The sequence below is a fragment of the Bos indicus x Bos taurus genome, chromosome 20 (assembly GCF_003369695.1).
Source record: "Bos indicus x Bos taurus breed Angus x Brahman F1 hybrid chromosome 20, Bos_hybrid_MaternalHap_v2.0, whole genome shotgun sequence".
Lineage (NCBI taxonomy): Eukaryota > Metazoa > Chordata > Mammalia > Artiodactyla > Bovidae > Bos > Bos indicus x Bos taurus.
The window spans coordinates 11,076,842-11,096,245 of record NC_040095.1 but is presented as its reverse complement, the minus strand read 5'-3'; the positions used below and the strand labels follow the sequence as shown (position 1 = coordinate 11,096,245).

General features: G+C 43.8%; 1 long non-coding RNA gene across 2 annotated transcripts; it reads right to left on the bottom strand.

Annotated features, from left to right (window-relative positions):
* Nucleotides 1-334: 334 nt before the first annotated feature.
* LOC113879118 lies at nucleotides 335-19,148 on the bottom strand. 2 transcript variants are annotated; one of them, XR_003507205.1, is made up of 4 exons: nucleotides 18,978-19,148; nucleotides 17,611-17,727; nucleotides 13,388-13,473; nucleotides 335-443 (listed from the first exon to the last, which is right to left on the bottom strand). It is a non-coding gene; the product is annotated as an uncharacterized LOC113879118 (long non-coding RNA). The 2 variants fall into 2 exon arrangements; XR_003507204.1 differs by lacking the exon at nucleotides 13,388-13,473 and having other exon boundaries at nucleotides 18,978-19,109.
* Between the last annotated feature and the right edge of the window lie 256 nt (nucleotides 19,149-19,404).

Sequence of the window (19,404 nt, the reverse complement as noted above, 5' to 3'; positions counted from 1 at the left end):
GAGGCCTCCACACCTTGCATGCTTTTCTCCCTCGGGTCCTTGAGGCAACCATGGTGAACAAACCCGTATTTAGACGAGACACCACTTGGGACCACCGATTCCATCTTCCTAGTGAAAAACCAGCCAACTCCAGAAGCAGAGACTCCTGGGCACTCTGTCATGAACTCCAGATTCATAAAGGAGCCCAGCTAAACTCATAGCACCAGACAGCTAATTCCAGCCTAAGTAAGCAAAATAAATAGCTGTTTTCTTAACAAAGAAAGCAATAGCTACCTGATACACCTATATTTATAATTGCCATGCATATGCACTCATACTGTAAGAAGTGACTGACTTACATAATCTCAGCCATTTTGAGCTGGGCACCGTCCTTGTTTTATAGCCGATCCTTATACAGGTTTAGCGACTGGCCTTTCCTCTTCCATAGTGTAAAGTAGATCAACCTATTGGATTGTCATAATAGGAAATATTAGTTAGAACTCCTTAGCCATGCACTATTTCACTTGTATACTTTCCCATTTGGCCTCCAATTAAACAGACTGAAAAATGAAGCTTGAAGTCATTTGCAAATTTTTCATATTTTTGCTTAAACGTTAAACCTTAGATCATTGAAAAGGATGAAGTCAAATTATATGGAAGAACCGTCTTATCAGAAAGGTTTTTCCCAAGTCTGAGAGGCTTTAAGAAAGTTCTGAGAAAGCCAGGTACTCTCTGAAGGATCCAAGTTGCCTGACATCCCTGAAGGTTACTCTGTAGAGCACTCCTCAGGGGGCCTTTGAGACTACAAATTACTCATTTGGAAGTTTATGGGCTGACACATCTTGAGAATGTCTTTGAAGGAACACAAATGAACGTTCTATTTTCCTGACTACAAAACTCAGTACTAAGTCACGAGCCAAATTCTGTTCATTCTATTGGTCTTTGTCCACCAAGTATCCCTTCCCAATGCATGGGCATAAATCAGCTCCCAGTGTCAGAATGTAACAATTTCAGGAGATTGAAAAAAAAAAAAAAACAACCAACGTCCTTTCAGGCTGGCTCTGCAATCTGTAACCTGTGAGAGTCAAGATCTCTTCCAGTAAAAGAGATAGCACAGGCATTCCAGTGGTTAGTTGAACCTTGTATTATGTAAGGATGAAAGAACAGAAGGCTGCTCAGTTATCCCAGCTGTGCTCAGATGGGCAAATACAAATTTATAAACTAAAATTAGAGCACTTAAAAATTTTTCTACTTGATACCTTAAAAAAACAAGATGCACTGAATTTTTCTCACTTTCATCTTGCTTCTAGTTTGTATTTCACTTTGTTGTTCTTGAGTATTTTCTACACTCTATCAATCCCTTCCTTGCCCAAGGACTGTGTGTGTGAGTGGACACACGTGGGGCAATGAGCTCTGGGGACAATGGAGGCAAGGGTGGATGTACCCAGATAATGAGAAGGGGACAAATCCAAAGTCAAGGAGAACTAAAGACTGTTCAATAATAAAAACTATATACATATGCAATTGAGCAAAAATCTGAAGTATAATGGGTCACATTAAATTTGACAGTCACAAATTTTCCAAAGAGCCCTCCTTAGACCTCAGTTCCTACAATGACAGTTCTAACTCAAGTCATTAACTCAAAGCCCTACAGGATTGGCCCTCTGCCAACCAACACCCCTTATCATATTTGCTTTCTGATGTTGAATATGAATTCTTGCACCTTGTCTATGAGACTAACCTTTAGACATTTCACTAGTAGTTATTAGGCTAAAAGTCAATCAATCTCCTCTGCAGAAACTTTAACTTTGAAATGAGGTTCACACTGGTTGGATGCAACTGTGGGGCTTTTGAATGACTGGGTCAGGAAGGCAGATGGGTCTGAAAGTTCAGGTGGGAGATGGTATTCAAATGTTGACAAAGGGTGACATGAAAAATTAGCCTCCTGGTTCTGCATCTTGCAGACTTATTGTGTGGTCTCTTTTAAAAGATAACCATTCTCAGGATTTTTAATGTTGAGAAATATTCTATCATTTTACTGAAATAGTTATGAAAAAAGACAAGTACTGAACATATGTAGATAGCTTAAAAACTACACTGAAATCCAAAGAAATGTTAAGTTACAAAACTTGATCAATTTAAAATCAGTGAAAATAATTTAAAGAAAAGGGTGATTTTGTTTTTGCTAAAATGAAATAATCCAGATTGTATTTAAGGATAGAAAGATGCATTTGTGTGCTTAGAGCCTCTTTCTTTTTTCACTTGATTCTTTTGTTTTTGATAAGCTATTGCTTGACTCATTATTCTTACTTTGTTAAAAAATATTTAGTCATCAGTATATTAGATTGACCAGCCATTTAAAACTGTGTACCACAGGTAATACTCTGTAATGACCTATATGGAAATAATCCAAAGAAGAGTGAATATATGTGCATGCATGAATGATTTATTTTGCTGTACAGCAAAAGGTAACAGCATTATAAATGAACTATATTCAAATAAAACTCAAAAAAAAAAAAAAAAAAACTGTGCCAAAATGAAATACAGTGGGAAAAAATTAAATTCCATGTAATAAGTTTTCCAAGTGTTTTTATAACTTCCCGTACGTCTACTTATGACCCACTCCATGTCCATGAATGAAAAGATGGGTACCACCATCATGCTGGCCAGCAGCACAATCATGGTGTTCACTGTTAGACTGAGGTCTTTTTGAGCTGGGCTTTCCTAGGTTGCTATTTCTTGAGTGTTTACTTTTTGGAAACAAAGGCAAGTTCACGTATGGAAACTGAGTAACAACACTCAGGTACAAGGTAAAAAAAATCAATGTCCAGAATTGCTTACAGTAACTTGTATGACAACACAAAACTAAAATTATCACAGAAAACCTATGCCTTGGAGAACACGTTCAATATTTGTAAAACATCTTCCTAGTATACTGTTTTGCCTGGGACAACCTGGCCTTGCTAATAGATTACTTATCAAAGCATCATGAATAACTTTGGGAACTTAGAAAGGTGGTGCTGCAGACTTACTCACATAGTGGGACTTGAGAAGGACTAGATATATAAAGACATCTGATAACTGAAAGTAAGAAGTTTTAAGAACAGCTCCTAATTTTTATTTTTCTGCCTTAGAAAACACAAACGAAAAAGTTTAAAATGTTATTACTTTTTAAGAACACTAGCATTTTTATTTAATACATCTGAAAACTAACCTTCAAAGGCTATTTTTGAGTTTGTTTCTGGTTTCTTTGTCTGATCAAGTCTGAGGCTGTTCCCTCATGTCATTTTAGTATCTCTTGTTGGCGGGGAGGTGCGGCGGGGAAAGTCAAATCCTTTCTTTTACACAGAAATGAGCAAAGAACAAAATTAAGGAAGAACACTGTATGTCCCCTTTTAAAAGTTAACCTAAAACCCAAAGATTATTTTGAGTTATATTAGATAGAGATCATCATCCAAGGGATAGACTTGTCCACAAGGGTGTTAATTATTCTTTATGAAGTACATTATTTCACCTGTGGCTTCATGAATCCCCCCCCTCCCCACATAAAGATGTCCCACCTGTGCAATTACCCCACGCACATATACATCTTACCCACACCTTGCAGTAATTTAAATACCAGTCTCCTCCAATGTCCTGTTTCTTCCATAACAGAATATGCAGACTTGGTAGCCCTGGGATTTTGTTTTCTACCACTAGGTTGAAATAAATCTGGCAACTGGGACCCCAGAGATTTCACCATCTGATGCCTTAAGATCACCAGCCAACTTAATGGGTTCAGAGGATTATTGCAATCTTGGGTAAAACATTTTAGAACAAGTCATTATTACTTACAGAAATAGCTTTAAAACTTTCCCAATATATAACTCTATTTAAAATATTACGTAGTGACCTACATAATTTGTTTGTATGCTTATTTAAATGCCTTACAATTTATATTCAAGTAGTAAATCATTTGGATTGCTTTTTAGAAACATATCTTCTTCATTCTACAAGGAGCCGCCCCCGACCCCAGTCTATTTTTCGACATTTTTGAGGCAAAGGCAGCTCCTTTTCCTCGACTATCCTTTCTCCTTAATAATACGATGGGTAGCAGGCACATGACTGTCCTGATAAAGATGTTACCCAGCCTCCCTTGCAGCCAAGCGTGGTCCATAATTAAGCTCCAGTTAATGTGGCACCTGACTCTAGTACTCTTGCCTGGAAAATCCCATGGATGGAAGAGCCTGGAGGGCTGCAGTCCATGGGGTCGCTAAGAGTCAGACACTACTGAGCGACTTCACTTTCACTTTCATGCATTGGAGAAGGAAATGGCAACCCACTCCAGTGTTCTTGCCTGGAGAATCCCAGGGACAGAGGAGCCGGGTGGGCTGCCGTCTATGGGGTCGCACAGAGTTGGACACGACTGAAGCGACTTAGCAGCAGCAGCAGCAATGGGAGATAAGCAAAAATGTCAGAGAGCAGCTTCTAGGAAAGTTACATGAGATTTGGGTGACATATGGCCTCTGCCTGTCTTTCATTACTTCACCCCTCCTGATGCCGAGAAGTAGATACCACTTTGACCGTGAACATGAGGTCATACCATACAGCAAACAGCCCAGAGAACTGTTTAAGGACTTCCAGGAGCCCAGTCACCCTACCAGCTCTGCAATGCTTTTGTCTACACTCACCTGAGAGATATCTCCTATTTCTTGGCCTCTTTTGTTAAGTTTTTATAATTTTGGATTTCACTGTAACAGGCACATAAACCCAAAGTTACAGAATGCAATTTGGCATGAATCAAATTGCTAAGTCGCCAACTTACAGCACTAATATGGCACAAAGATATGTAAAAATACAAGAGACATGAGATCTACCCATGAGTAATATAGAATCCCTAAGGCATGCACGTTACGTCTAGGTTGATCATTTCTATCACTAACAGGGAGAAGAATCATATTCTGAATCCACACAGGATGGAGTGAGGAAAGGTCATCAGCTTGCATAAATGCCTGAAGGTCAAATGTCAAGAGTTGTTTGAATAGCTTGGTGGGCTAAAATGAGGTAATCCAGACCCACAGACTCTTGGGAATAAGCTGAGTGGTTGAAAGAGAAGCCCAGACAGAAGGGACTTTGAGAAGGTCCATGTGCCAGGCCGACACCAGCCCAGCTCCCCTTCTCTGGGGCTGACGCAACCTGCCCTACTCCGCCCTAACCTCTGACCTTCTGTTCAGCCCCACACAGAGGAGAGCCCTGGGCAACTGCACTCTTGTTTCCTTACCAGCCTGGCTGCAAAAATAACCCCCAGCTGCTCCAAGAGTGCCAGAGGGCACGGGGCCGGGCCCGACCCCACACTTGGAGTTTGGAGAGGGAAGGGCAGCCCACTCAGGCAGGCATCAGATGCCTGAAGCTCCCTCTTCCTTCCCCGAGTGTGGCAGCTGCCACAAGAAAGGAAGGGACCCTGAGAATGCTCTGTCACATGTGCTCGGTAAGCACGCAGGAATGGCAGCCGAGGTGGCAGCCATTCCTGGGCGCCCGGGCTCCATTGACAGGCAGTGAAAAGGCCAGGGGCACGGAGCTAAAAAAGCCCATGGAAAGCCCCCACCCCTGGTGAGTCCAGGTGACACTGAACAGCTCCGGTCTCTCCCAGCGTCAACACCAGGAAGGGACAGCTGGTGTGACCTGGGCATGATAACAAGAAACCAGGCTGAAACCAAAGCAGCAGGAAGTGGAGCCCAGCTGTGTCAAGTAGGCGAGGAAGCCACGTGGTCCCTGGGGAGAATAGGGTGGGGCAGGAAGGACTAAGCCGGGGTCCAGATAAACTGGGAAAGATAGAGGTTTTTAAAGCTCTGTGCTATTTCAAGGTAAAGGGAGTTTATTTAGAGTGGTTGAGCCCAGCCTCTGCTTCATCACATTCTTAATGGGCCTCAGACATCGTCTCTGAAGGGATGACACACTTGGATGCTCTGGGGCCCCTTGTTAACGTGGCAGACTTCCTCCGTTTCATTCCCCTAGATTCTCGTGCTAAGGCAAAGACTTCTGATGCAGACAACCCTTTTCAGTTAGCCTGACAGTCCTCCACTCATTCATCTGTACACGGGCTCTATGAAAGTGACCAGAGGGTCTCTGCCCACTAGGCAGAATAGTATCCTAGAGCACCAGATGGAATTGCAAGACCTCCAGCAAAGGACTGGCAGACTGCCCAACCCGGGTGGCATGCGTCAGCTTGATAAGTCCTCCAAAGCACCATGCTATCATGGTACAGCTAGGACTCGGGTGGTGATGCTGATGATGCAAAACGCTATTAAGCTTGACTCACCCAGTTTTTGGATGAATTGAGGATCTAGAGACTTGCCTTCTTTCTCTCTCCCCTCTCCATTCCTTTTAGTCAGCTCATAGCTTTTAAGCACCATACCACCTAAAAGCATTCTCTTAGGTTCTCTCCAACAAATATATTCAAGGAATCCTTTATTCAACGCTATTGAGTATTAGTTCCTATCCTATCATTGGACTTGTCTCTGCCTACTCCTTACCCCAAACTAACCTCTCAGATTTTCTGAAATTAAATCAGCAAGTATGTGTTGAATTCATATCAAAAGTGTCATGAGTATAATGGGATGAACATATGTAAGGAGCTCAAATTCTATATGGGGAAGGTACATAGACACACAGGGGCTTCCCAGATGGCTCAGTGGTAAAGAATCCTCCTGCCAATACAGGAGATGGAGGTTTGATCCCAGCGTTGGGAAGATCCCCTGGAGACAGACATGCAGAAAGAGAAGACAATGTGAAGAGACACAGGGAGAAAATGGCCATCTACCAGCCAGGAAGAGCAGTCTGGAACAGACCCTTATCTCTCACTCATCAGATGGAAACAACCCTACTGACAACGTTGACTTTAGGCTTCTAGGCTTCCGAACTCTGAGACAAGTCTCTAGGTGGTTTTTTAAGCCACCTAATCTGAGGAACTTTTCTGAGGAAAAAAAAATGCAGCTTGGCACATGGGTAAAACCTGAGTAAGCACAGGACAATGAGGAAAGCCTTACATGTTAGTGAAACAGCACAAACAAAATAACCAATCAGAATGCCACAGTGTGAGAAAATCAGTTTACCTGAAGCAAAACGCTCATGGGGAGAGTGGTAAAACCTATCTTGTAAGGTAAAGGGTCTTTGTGTCAGCTCGTAAGAGGCTGTGGTCTCCATTAAGGCATTTGAAATGTGTTCTACAGGCAGAGGTAAACTTCGATGGCATTTCCTCAGGAGCCATGTGAAACAGAGATGGGCATGTGTTAGGAAGATGGTGAGCAAGATGGATTGGACAAAGGAGCCTGGAAGAAGTTTGCTCAGTTATGAGTGGTTCACAAACTCGACTGCAAATTAGAATCACCTGGTGTGATGGGCCGGCTGATGACTTCCAAGGATCGTCATTGCTTATCCGGAAAACCTGATATAGCCAAAGAGACTTTACCACCGTGCTTTAGGATCTTGAGATGAAGAGATGACCCTGGATTATGCAGATGGACCCTAAATGTAATCACCAGTATCCTTGTTGTAGAGGAAGCAGAGGGAAACTTGGCTTACAGCAGAGAAGGTGATGTGGTAACAGAAAGAGGGAGAGACAGGAACAGGGAGAAAGAAGGCCTCGTGATGGGCCAAGGCTCTCAGCAGATTGAATCATGCCCACCTGCGTTAGAGGACCACCTTCTTCATCAGTCTAGATTAGACTAATTTCTTCCAATGCTAATTTCTTCCAGAAACGTCTTCACAGACACCCCTTAGAAATAATGTTTTCCTAGCTCTCTGGGGATCGCTTAGACACATAAACTAGCCATCCTGGGGAGAAATCATCAGAGCGGCAGCAGGAGACTCCATATTACAGCATAAAAACCTAGTGTGTTGGGGGTGGGGAAGGCAAGCCCCCATGGGGAGAGTACGGAGTCACATGACACACAAAGGGTGAAGAGAAGGGCGACTAAGAAACGACGGCAGATTAGAGGCCGGCCCCGACCTCTGAGAAGTTTCCAGAGCGGGGAAGAGGTGGGGGTGGGTCATAAATCAGGTTACAGGAGGACGTGGGTGGAGAGGATGTGGAAGCAGCAGTAGGGGCTAGCTTTGGGAGCTCCAGCAATGAGATCAAGTAGAGGAAAGGAGCTCGAGCCTAGCCAACTAGACAGAGCTAACTTAGCAAGATGGACGTTGGCGTCAGACTGACCTGACCCACCCCTACCCCCACCACCTCCTAAAGTTTGCATTAAACCAATTGTTTAATTTTGCACAAACTCAGTTGCCTTGTTTGGAAAATAGCTGTAAACAATACCAACACAAATAACACCAACACCAAAGAGCTGTGAGGATCAAATGAAAGAGAAGAGTTAAGTTGCCTACGTTAACTGGCTGGTACATAGTAAGTGCCTAGAATTCAAGGCAGAAATGTACAAGAGTTTTGGAATCCCACTTTCCGATCAACAGGGTTGACAGGCAAAATACAGGTTTCACAGTTAAATTTTAACTTCAAAACAGAAATAGTATTAGATATGTGTGTCCTAAATATTGTATGGCCATACTTATACTAAAAAAATCTTATCTTTTTAAAATTAATTTTCCATTGCTGCTGTTAGCAAATTATCACAAACTAAGTGACACCAATTTATTATCTTACTGATATGGCTCTCACTGAGCTAAAATCAGGGTGTCAGGGGGGCTATGTTCCTGCTGAAGGCTTTAGGGGACAACTTATTCTTTTACCTGTTCCAGCTCCTGAGGCCACCCGCACACCCAGCCTTCTTCCACCATCTTGAAAGGCAGAGATGTTGCAGACTTTGACTCACCTTCCTTAATCATATCTCCCTGATGGCAGCTGGTGAAGGTTCTCTCCTTTGAAGGACACACTTGATTAGATTGAATCCAGCTGCAAAAGCCAGGAGACTCTCCCCATTTCCAGGACCATTAGCTTAATCACATCTGAAAGTGCTTTCATCATATAAGGTAACACAGTCACAGGTTCCAGGGACTGGGAGAGGAACATCTTTGGTGGGACATTATTCTGCCTACTCCACTGTTAATCTGGGGTTTCCCTGGTGGCTCAGCAGTCAAGAACCGCCCACTAGTACAGGAGAAGCAGGTTTGATCCCTGGGTTGGGAAGGTCCCCTAGAGTAGGAAATGGCAACCAGCCCCAGTATTCTTGGATGGAAAATTTCATGGACAGAGGAGCCTGGCAGGCTACAGTCCTTGGGGTCTCAAAGAGTCAGACACTACTGAGCATACACACTCACACTCACACACACACACACACTCACACTCAAACACTCATACCCCACTGTTAATCTAAAGTTCTAATTCAACTAGGTGACCTCTTGTTGCTTGCGAAATCTGGTGACTGTGAACCCACCTACCAAACATGCTTTGATTAATTGGCAGGAAAAATGCCAGTTTCCCCTGCCCCAGAACCCCAGCTACACATTGTGTTACTTCCTCTTTCCATTCTACAATTCCCCTATATGTATCTCCCTCCAGGCTGTATGACGCGAATGTGTTTGCGTTCAAAGTTTTATGAAAGAGATCTGTAGCTGAAGAGAAGAAAACTGTGCGGAAAGAAATTCTACTTTCTTTAAAAAAAAAAAAAAGAAATTCTACTTTCTTGACTTCCATTATAAAATAAAATTTAGGCTTATGTCATAAGAATTAGTAGGAAAAACAGAAACAATTTTAGGTATTTTGGGCAATAGAAGGAATTTAACACAAGGAACACAAGACCGTGACGCTGGGAGGGATTGGGGGCAGGAGGAGACAGGGACGACAGAGGATGAGATGGCTGGATGGCATCACCGACTCGATGGACGTGAGTTTGAGTGAACTCCAGGAGTTGGTGATGGACAGGGAGGCCTGGCGCGCTGCGATTCATGGGATCGCAAACAGTCGGACACGACTGAGCGACTGAACTGAACTGAACACAAGGAACTGGATGCACACAAAGCTCCTGGAAGGTCTGCAGGAGGGCAGGTCAGGGACAGCAACAGCTTTTAAGTTTGCTGGTAGCTTTAGAGACAGGAAGCTTCAGGGACTACAGGAAATGGCTGGCGATGATGTCATCTGCTTCCAGCACTCACTGAGGTGGATGATTCAAAGGGAGATGTCTGGGATCTAATACAAACTCTGATATCTGTTGAACCCCACACATCTGCTCACTTCTGACAGAGGAGCAACAGCATAACTTCTACCTCTCCTCCCTCTTCCAAGTCCCGTGCAATTGCCTCTGGTTGTCAGCATCAGACTAAAATCTCTTTTGGCAAGGGATGCTGGGAAATGTAGTTCCCAGACTTCCAACCTTAACACTTAGAAGGAATTGCATAACAGACAAGCTGGCCTATACAGCTAAAGAAACACTCCCAGAGAATCAAAGAGGGAAAACTTTTGCCAAAGGAAAAGGGAAAATAATCACCGGTGCTCAGGTTCCTGGTTATTGCAAAATAGCAAAATCCCAGTGTTTTGTATCTATCTGTAACTTTCATTTTAAAATGATACTTTGGAAATTTGCTGTGGGCTTACCCTGGCCCTATGATTTGGTCTTAGGATTCAGCCCTAGGATTTCACTGTCTACAAACTCTTGACCACCAGAATTTTGCTTTCTTGTCTAAGATGGCAATATGTGAAAAGAAGAGTCTTAGTAAATATGTTTGCTTCCAGGGCTAATTCGTGAACCATACGATATGACAATTTTATTATCTATTGCTGTGGCACAAAGTACCCTCTAAAACTTAGTGCTTTAGAACAAAAATTCTCCTTTTTTCAGAATTATCTGCTGGGCTCTTCTGCCCTGTGGTGTCAGTTGGGTCACTCATTCAGCTACATTCAGTTGGCTAGGCTGGAAGATCTAAGAGAGCTTCTTGGTGCCCCTCAAGGGGCCTAACTCAGGCTTCCCCATAACTCAGTCGCATATGGTCAGACTCTGACTGCCCAGAGGGAGGAAGTGGAAGCTTCTAGACTTCTAACAGCCTGGGCATGAAAGACCTAGAATGTTGCCTCCATTATATCCTATGGCTCAAGGAGAGGCACAGTGTTCTGATTCAAGTAGAGGAGAAATGGGCTCTGCGCTCTCAAAGGATAGAAAGCTTGTGCATACAGAGAGGGAAGGAATTAATCAGAGCCAATCCCCATGGATACCTAGGGAAGATTGAATGTGTACAATTAACTGCCTTTGAACAATACACAGGTTAGGGACAGTGACCTCTAACTGGGTTGCTGCTGCTGCTGCTAAGTCGCTTCAGTCGTGTCCGACTCTGTGCAACCCCACAGACGGCAGCCCACCAGGCTCCCCCATCCCTGGGACTCTCCAGGCAAGAACACTGGAGTGGGTTGCCGTTTCCTAGTACAAGATATATGTATAACTTTATCCTGACCCAGATCATGTAGTACTGCAGTATTTAGTGAAGGAAATCCTTATATAAGTGCACCCACACAGTTTAAACCCATGTTGTTCAAGGGTCAACTGTAAGTACACATTATGTGTATATTACACATTATAGAGTAGTATATATATAGTATACAGGCTTCCCAGGTGGCTCAGTGGTAAAGAATCCACCTGCCAATGCAGGAGACTCGGGTTTGATCCCTGGGTCAGGAAGATCCCCTGGAGATGGCAACCCACTCCAGTATTTTTGCCTGGGAAATACCACGGACAGAGGACCCAGGTGGGCTGTAGTCCATGGGATCAAAGAGTCTCACATGACTTAGCGACTAAACAACAAAAACATATATAGTATACACATATACTACTGCCAATCTATTTGTTAAATATTAATAAAGTTTAATGTATTTTTAAAATTTTAGTAAGTGTAACTTATGAACAGAAGATTGTGTATTATTTTTTTACACTCTGCTGTGAAGATCACGGATCTATCCTTCTGTCTTGGATTTTCTCATTAAGTCCCTACCCTTGCAAGCCCCTTCTACTACCCTTGAGGTGACACTGAGATTTTGTTCCCTCCTTTTATCCTCTTCTTCTTGCCTAGATATATCAAATATATCAGATAGAACTCAGCATTGTTCCACACTCCACAGCAGACAGCTAAGAATATACGAACTCAAGCATTGTGAAATCTTAAGGCTTATAGTTGGGTAAAGCAGATTTGCTCTTCTTTTATAAATGTTGTTACCCTTTTAGGCCCCCAATGTTTGTATAAATATATATGGGTACTCGGGCACCCTCATCCCTCTGAAAAAAAAAAAACCAAAACATTTGGGGATTAAGCGTTGATTAGAATTATGTTCTCTCAATACAGTATACCCTCAGCTTATAGGAGGCAGGTGGGTGTCTTATCATCTCTGTCTCCAGAGTTCTAGCACAGGGGCTAGCAAACAGTAGGTGCTTAATAGATGTTTGTTATACTAATGACTGACCCCTTACCTCTAGCCATCTTGTACATACTGCCTTTTTTCGTGTGTGAATGAAAATGTACACTTTGGTTTGTAAGTAGTTACTAAGAAACTCTGAAACACACAGATGCATTTCATAATACAAAAATCAAACTCTAATCATCACAGAAAATGTCAGATAGAAGGAAAAGAAGGAAAAAAAATTGTATATTGTAGTTGTGAGTGCTCTATCCTTTTAGTTTTGAGTACAAATTAATTTCTTTCTAATCTTTAGGGGGAAAAAATGTGTGGAAACAGAAGAGGAGACTTGAGGCAGAAGCAAGGGTGGAGGATTTTAAATGATCCCTTGTGATCTGCAGCTCCTATCTCAGCCAGGATCGTCTCCAAACAGGCCTCAGTGGAAGAGAAGATGGAGTTGGAGGCCAGCTTCCTTGTTAATCAAACACGAAGCTGCCGTGTGCGCAACCCTGATGTCCAGGCTGCTGAAGGCGCTGATAGCTGAGGCCGAAGCACGGGAGAGCCTGATAACGGGGCCTCTGGCGGCCATTCTCGTGCTCCTGGCTGCCAGAGGTCATGCCTGGCTCAGGGACCTAATTCACAGCCTGGAGGTGGAGGGAGCGGGGTGGGGCTTTCCCCTTCTCAGCTTGTCTATAATTTACCCTGGTTTTCTGTCTGGCTCCCCTCTGCTTTAGAAGGGAGACTGGAGGGCTTGCCTACACTACACAACAGAGTCCTAGGGAACTTTCTTAGTTGGTATTTCGAAATAAGCACTGGAGGCAGCCTGTCAGGCAAGTGCCGAGAAGCAAGAAATATGTGCAGAGGTGTGTGTGGGTGGGGGGTTGGAAGGGAACCTGGGCTCTGACTAGATGCCTTTTGTTCCTTTCATTCCAGGCTGCCGTTCCCATTGTTTTGACCAAGACATTTTTTCTCCCCCAAATGCAAAAGCTGGAGCTATAGGAACAACCCACCCCTGGCCCTTTATACAAACAAACCCTGGGCTTTGAGCTACAGCCGGAAGCAAGAGTCCTGCTCCCGCTGAAGGTGCTGACAGCTCACCTCAGGGCTCCCTTCCAGCAGGCAGACGGGAGCGAGGCTTCTGGGACTCCCGCCACTGGATACAGGGTAGTTACTCTTAGTGAGACCTGAAAAGAAAATCAGGATACTGCTAGGCAGGCTTCAGACCTGCTGATCAGTGGGTTACAGAGAAGACCTTTCTTTTAGGTGTTTCAAAGCCTGTGCTCCTTAAGCTGGGTCCTCCCCAGCCTCTGGGCCATCCCCCTGAGATGAAAAGGTTGGGCCAGAGGGTGTTCAAACCCCTCTGTTGCTCCCACTGCCTCTGATCCCATGACCTTTAGCTGTCAGGACTATGGAGACCAGCAAAGGCCTGGAAAAGCCAGAAGACTGGAAAATCCCCAGATAGTTCTTCACCTTGGAATATCAGTACTTGATTTGGAATGCGCATGCGACCTCATGAAGTCACACAATAAAGATCTGACATAGAAGGTTTCCCTGGTTTCTCTACTCTGCCCCTTTAAATCCTGAAGAAGTCTGTTCACCTTTCCAAAGAGATTTAAATACCTGCTTAAGCCTTCCTTAGCTGCTTCCCTGCCCCCATCCTGACTAGTCTTTCCAGTTTCTCTATCTAGTTAGCACTTCCTCAGACTGGGAGAGGGGGTGGTGTTTGGTTTAAAAGCCCTCACTACAGGAAAGGGCTGCAGTTCCTCTCTGCACCCTTCTTTAAAAAAAAAAAAAATGATTGCACACATATATTTAACAGTAGAGTTTTACACAGAATGCTAAAAGCACTTTCTTCATATTTTGCAGAAGGCCTTGAAACATATGGACTTTCTATTAATATTCATACCATAGCACAGACAAATCTAACTCCTAAATAGATCCATTGCAAGTCATTTAGAGTTTGAAGGCTTAATGGCAAAAATGAAGGGAGAGAAAAGAGTAAGTGTATTTTTATAAAACTGAAGGAAAAATATATTTACGAAATAGTAAATAAAATTAAACACGGTCTTATGCTCCCCGAAGGAGATGACGCCCAATTTGGAGCGGTGACTGCTATGTCCAAATAATCTCCATTTGGAATCTCTGTGGTTGCAGAGATGAACTGCAGTTTAAGTTGCATCTTAAGCAGTTCACAGGGAGAGAAAGAGTTATTAACCAGGTTTTGAAACAACCAACGTGATACATAAGAGATCACGCCATCTCTGACTTTGTTCCTCTTACAGTGCTACATGTATAGCCCCATTTTACAGATGGGTATACTGACTCTGAGATAACTAAGTTATTCAAAACTGTCAAGGCTCTTTAAAAGGTCAAATGAAGAGTAGAAACCAAGCCTTCTGATTCATAACACTCCCCCCACTCCACAGCACTGTTTAAAATATTGATCATCTTTCCAGAGGAAATGACTTGGGCTTCCATGTTCACCTGTCCTTGGATTGAAAGAGCGGAAAAATGGAATAAGTGGGGAGAGGTCAGTTCAGAGTTAAAACTCTTCTTAAAGGGATATGACTCCTTTCTTGCTATGCTCAAAAAGCTGCTTCTGCTTCCAGGATTTTCCAGAAACCCATAATCACAAAACCTGTAGCTCTTTTTGTCATGTGTAACTACTTAAAACTGTGCAGGCAGAGTCCAACTCAAGGGTCACCTTTCTGTTATGTGAGATGATAAAGCCACAGCATTCACCGGGTATTACAGAGTGTAGGACACCCTCTACAGTAGTAGCACTTTAGTGGTCATGTTCCTTGCTTTGACAGCGTCCTTTAGTAGACAGAGAAGTGTGCTACTGACCAGCGGGACTTTTTCCTGTTTAATGTGAAAGGGCAAGAAACTTAATTGGAATATGAATTTGGAAAAGATATTGATATGTTCATTTTTTTTCTAACGCAATACTTATGAAAAGATATAATTTCAGTTCTGACTCTGCACAATTCACTGGTGGTTTTATAAGGCAAAGCTCATTTTGATTTGTTTTAAAATTCAGTTAAAAACATTGCTGATGAGTGTTACTGGGGGTTCACGTCAAGGATTTTATATTTTCACGGTTCTGTTTTGTTGAGGTCCTGAAAAGGTCTATGAATATTCAGAGTATGAGTTTGATCCAAGAAAAAAAGAAAGAAAGAAAAAAGAAAAAGATGAAAAACCAACACACACAAAAAAAAACAAAAAGCCTCAAGAATGCAAACATTTTTTGAAAATCACTAAACAATAGGCTTCTGATGGCCATGATTTAAACAAGATGAACTGCAAAGCCTGTCAGTCCATTTTGGATTGAAAAATAGCAGATCCTTCTTTTTCTAAATTTCCTTAATCATCTCCTTTACAATGGTTTTCTATGCCCAAAGCGTACCATTTCATTCTCTAAAGACCTCTGTCCTGACTTGAACTTTGAACTGACTTGACAGAAGCAGTTTCTGGTTCTGTATTTTAGAGGGTTTGTTGGAGGAGGTTTTCAGGGAGGTCACGTTGAAAAGTCTGAAATGCCCAAGGATATGTGAGGAACTTTTTTCTGCAACACAGATGCACAGAACCCAAACAGCAGAACCAAGAGGGGGATGTGCAAGCAGGCAGCTCTGTGCCAGGGACGTCCCTACCTTTGGCTAACTCGCTCATTTTGATAGTACATTTATCTGGTGATGTTGCTTTGGCAGAAACAGTATGGTGGTTTTGAGTTCTTTCGGTGTCGCTGGTGGTTTTAAATGCCTTTTCCCCAGTGAAGTAGTTCACACACATTTCTTAGCCACAAAAGAGTTCAGTGAAATGCCTTAGAAAATGAACACTTCCTCTGGACTCTTGCCTTTCTTCATCACCACACACATACAAGTTTCCCTTGTGGGAAACTTCCCATTTCTTCTATTCTTCATCCCAATGGAGCTGGTTGTTTGGATTTTTATCACCAACTTAATTGCTTCATTTTGGTTAAAGATCATTTACTGTAATCACTGAAGATGTCTACTCATCAGAGTCCTATTAAACTTGCAGCTTTTGTTTAACTTTTGTATTTATTTTTAAATTGAATATTTATGGTACAATATTATGTTAGTTTCAGGTCTACTAAAAGTAATAACTTTTAAATCAGATTTCAAAGGCCTCAGTTTTCTCATCTGAAAAAATGAAGATGGCAACAGGACCTCACTCAAGGGGACTGAGAAAATTATACTGAGAAGATTCCAGCAGACCACTTCCTAGGTGTTCTATAAGTGTCTGATGCAATTATCCTAACTTCAGACAGGCCTCTTGTACTCTCTGGACTCGAGTCAGGCTGAGATGGGCATCTTCAGACATCCTTGAGAGGACGTGGGGAGAGATCTCAGTGACATAGTTTATGGTTAGCCATCCTTAGGGGGAAGCTTCCAGTCTCCCTCAACTTGCCTTAACTGCAGAAGTGTAAGTTTTCCCTTTCAGATCAAGGGATAAAAAGGCATCCCAGATCTCTACTTCTTCTCTGCCAATCCCAAGCCTTACACTGAACTGATCTGTGAGGGGAAAACATAAGCCTCCTCCTCCACATTAATTTCAATAGTTGCATTTCAAGTAGCAGACAATAAGCAGGCTTTTCTCTTTCCTTTATAAGGTGGCCAATCTGGGGGAAGGAGAAAGACTCAGGATAAGACTGGCACCAAGCAACAGGGTAAGACCAACTGGTCTCTCTTCATGGAAGTACCTGTGCCATCACCATCTCACCAGGTGCAGTGAGTCGTAGGCTCCCTTCCTGCCCCTTGTCACTGCAGGAAGGAAAGTGACAGTGGCAGCTCCTGGGATGCTGCACGTGTTTGCAACTTGGAGAGGAATTTCTCATCCCTCCCTTGTTCTTGTCTGCATGCCTACTCCTGCTAGGGCACCTCTGACACAGTCCACCTGCAACTTCTTCCAAGATCCTCTTCCATGTTGTCCCAGGAGCTGTTTGGTTTTATCTCTTAGGATCTGAAAATGTTCTAGCCAAAGGGTTTTTTTGGTCATATTCATGTTCTCACATTTTTGTCAAGTAGGGAATATAAGGAGGTTAACTTCTCTCACTCTTTCTGTCTCAGAAACTCAGCCAGTGCCACATCAACACAGAATTAGGAGTCCTGAGCTCAGAACTCATGCTTTGTCTCCAAGATTATCCAACCTGTAAGAAATACCAGAACTTTCCTGAGATCCCTATCAGCTGGACATTAATCAGTATCTCACCTGAAAGAGGTGGTTTCTACATTAGATTTCACAGACTAATAGATGAACTAAACATATCTCCCCTGCCTTGGACAAAATATATTAATTCTTACCCTGAGTCACAAAGGTTAATGCTTAAGAGGCAGCCTGCTTGCGTGTGCACTTCACCTCCTGTTGGCTACATGACCTGGAGCTCAGGTCTTTATTTCCCAGCACCTCAGTTTCCTCATCTGTAAAACAGAGACAGGAATCATATAACTGGCAGGGTTCATGGCAGGCAGACTGCTCAGCAATAGTAAAGACTCTGATGATACAGGCTATCAGTGACCCTGGCATGGAGAAGAAGGAGCTTACAAATTCCAATTCAGCTCAATATTTAGGTTGGTATAAATAAGCCCAGCTTCCCGGGTGGCTCAGTGGTAAAGAAGCCACCTGCTAATGCAGGAGACACAAGAGACACTTTGATCCCTGGGTCAGGAATATCCCCTGGAGTAGGAAATGACAACCCACTCCAATATCCTTGCCTGGGAAATCCCATGGACAGGGAAGCCAGGTGGGCCACAGTCCTTGGAGTTTCAAAGAGTCAAGCACGGATGAGTGAGCGTGCATGCACAAATAAGCACAACACATTCTTCACTGCACATCTTTGTCCAAGTTTCTCACATCCCTGGTTCTTTTCCCACTGACTTGATACTGGTTTTCTGCCTCTTTCCCTGTCCCCTCCCAGCTCCATCTCCCCAGGTACTTCTGCCCAAAGAGATCTCTCCTGTTTCCTTGCTTGTGGGCTTCCCTTGTGGCTCAGCTGGTAAACAATCTGCCTGCAATGCAGGAGACCTGGGTTCCATCGCTGGGTTGGGAAGATCCCCTGGAGAAGGGAAAGGCTACCCACTCCAGTATTCTGGCCTGGAGAATTCTGGCCTTGGGTGGCAGAGAGTTGGTCAGGACTGAGTGACTTTCACTTCACTTTCACCCCTCCTTCTTTTCATTTTCTACCGATTCAATGGACATGAATTTGAGCAGACTCCAGGAGATAATGGAGGACAGAGGAACCTGGGGTGCTGCAGTCCAAGGAGTAACAAAGAGTCGGACAGGATTTACAGGCTGAACAACCACCACCTTTACATTCAAAGCAGAACTGTAAAAGGATTCCTTTTAAGCCACCCATGAAGGCAGGCCCACTGCTGGGCGCATGCAGTTGGGAAAAGTGGAATGCCTGGGCTATGGAGACCTTTCTCAGAAACTTGCGACCTAAGCGCAAACCACTTTGTAATCTCCTCGGGGTGCTGCGGGGCTGCGCAGAGATTTGCAAATCCTGGGCACAGGACAGTGAAGTCCGGGAAGGGAGCGTGCGCTGCGTGCCGAGGCGACTATTCCAATAATAGCTGCAGCCTGGGAGGATGGTGCGGTGACTCATGCCCCTGGCGCACTTCCCCAGGCAGCGGTGTGGGCGGGGACGCGCACCAGGACAAGGGGGATTTACCTGGGGAGGCCGCCTGCAGACACTGACTCGGGAGGGAGCCGAGGGCACTAGGGCAGCGACGCTGACTCACACGGGAAAGCCAGAGGGCAATGACCAAATTTGAAAGAGCAAATCGCCGCTGTCTGGGAAGCTCTTAGAGAAACAGGAAGTGATCAGCTGGTACCAAGCTCAGGAAGGGAAAATCACCTGTCGTCCTGCCTTTGTGCTTGCTGAAATTTATCAAGATGAGAGTCTGCTGAACGCAGCACTGTCTTCTGAGAAGTGAGACGCATCATTCCCACTCCTATGCTCCCCCTCCTCCTACCCCCTCCACCCCACCCCCACCCTGTCATTTTCAAAGCCTGCTGAGGGAGAATCCTGGTTCAAGCTCATTCCCACCCTCACGTGGAATTATTACTAATATAGCTAACATCTAGTCACAGATATC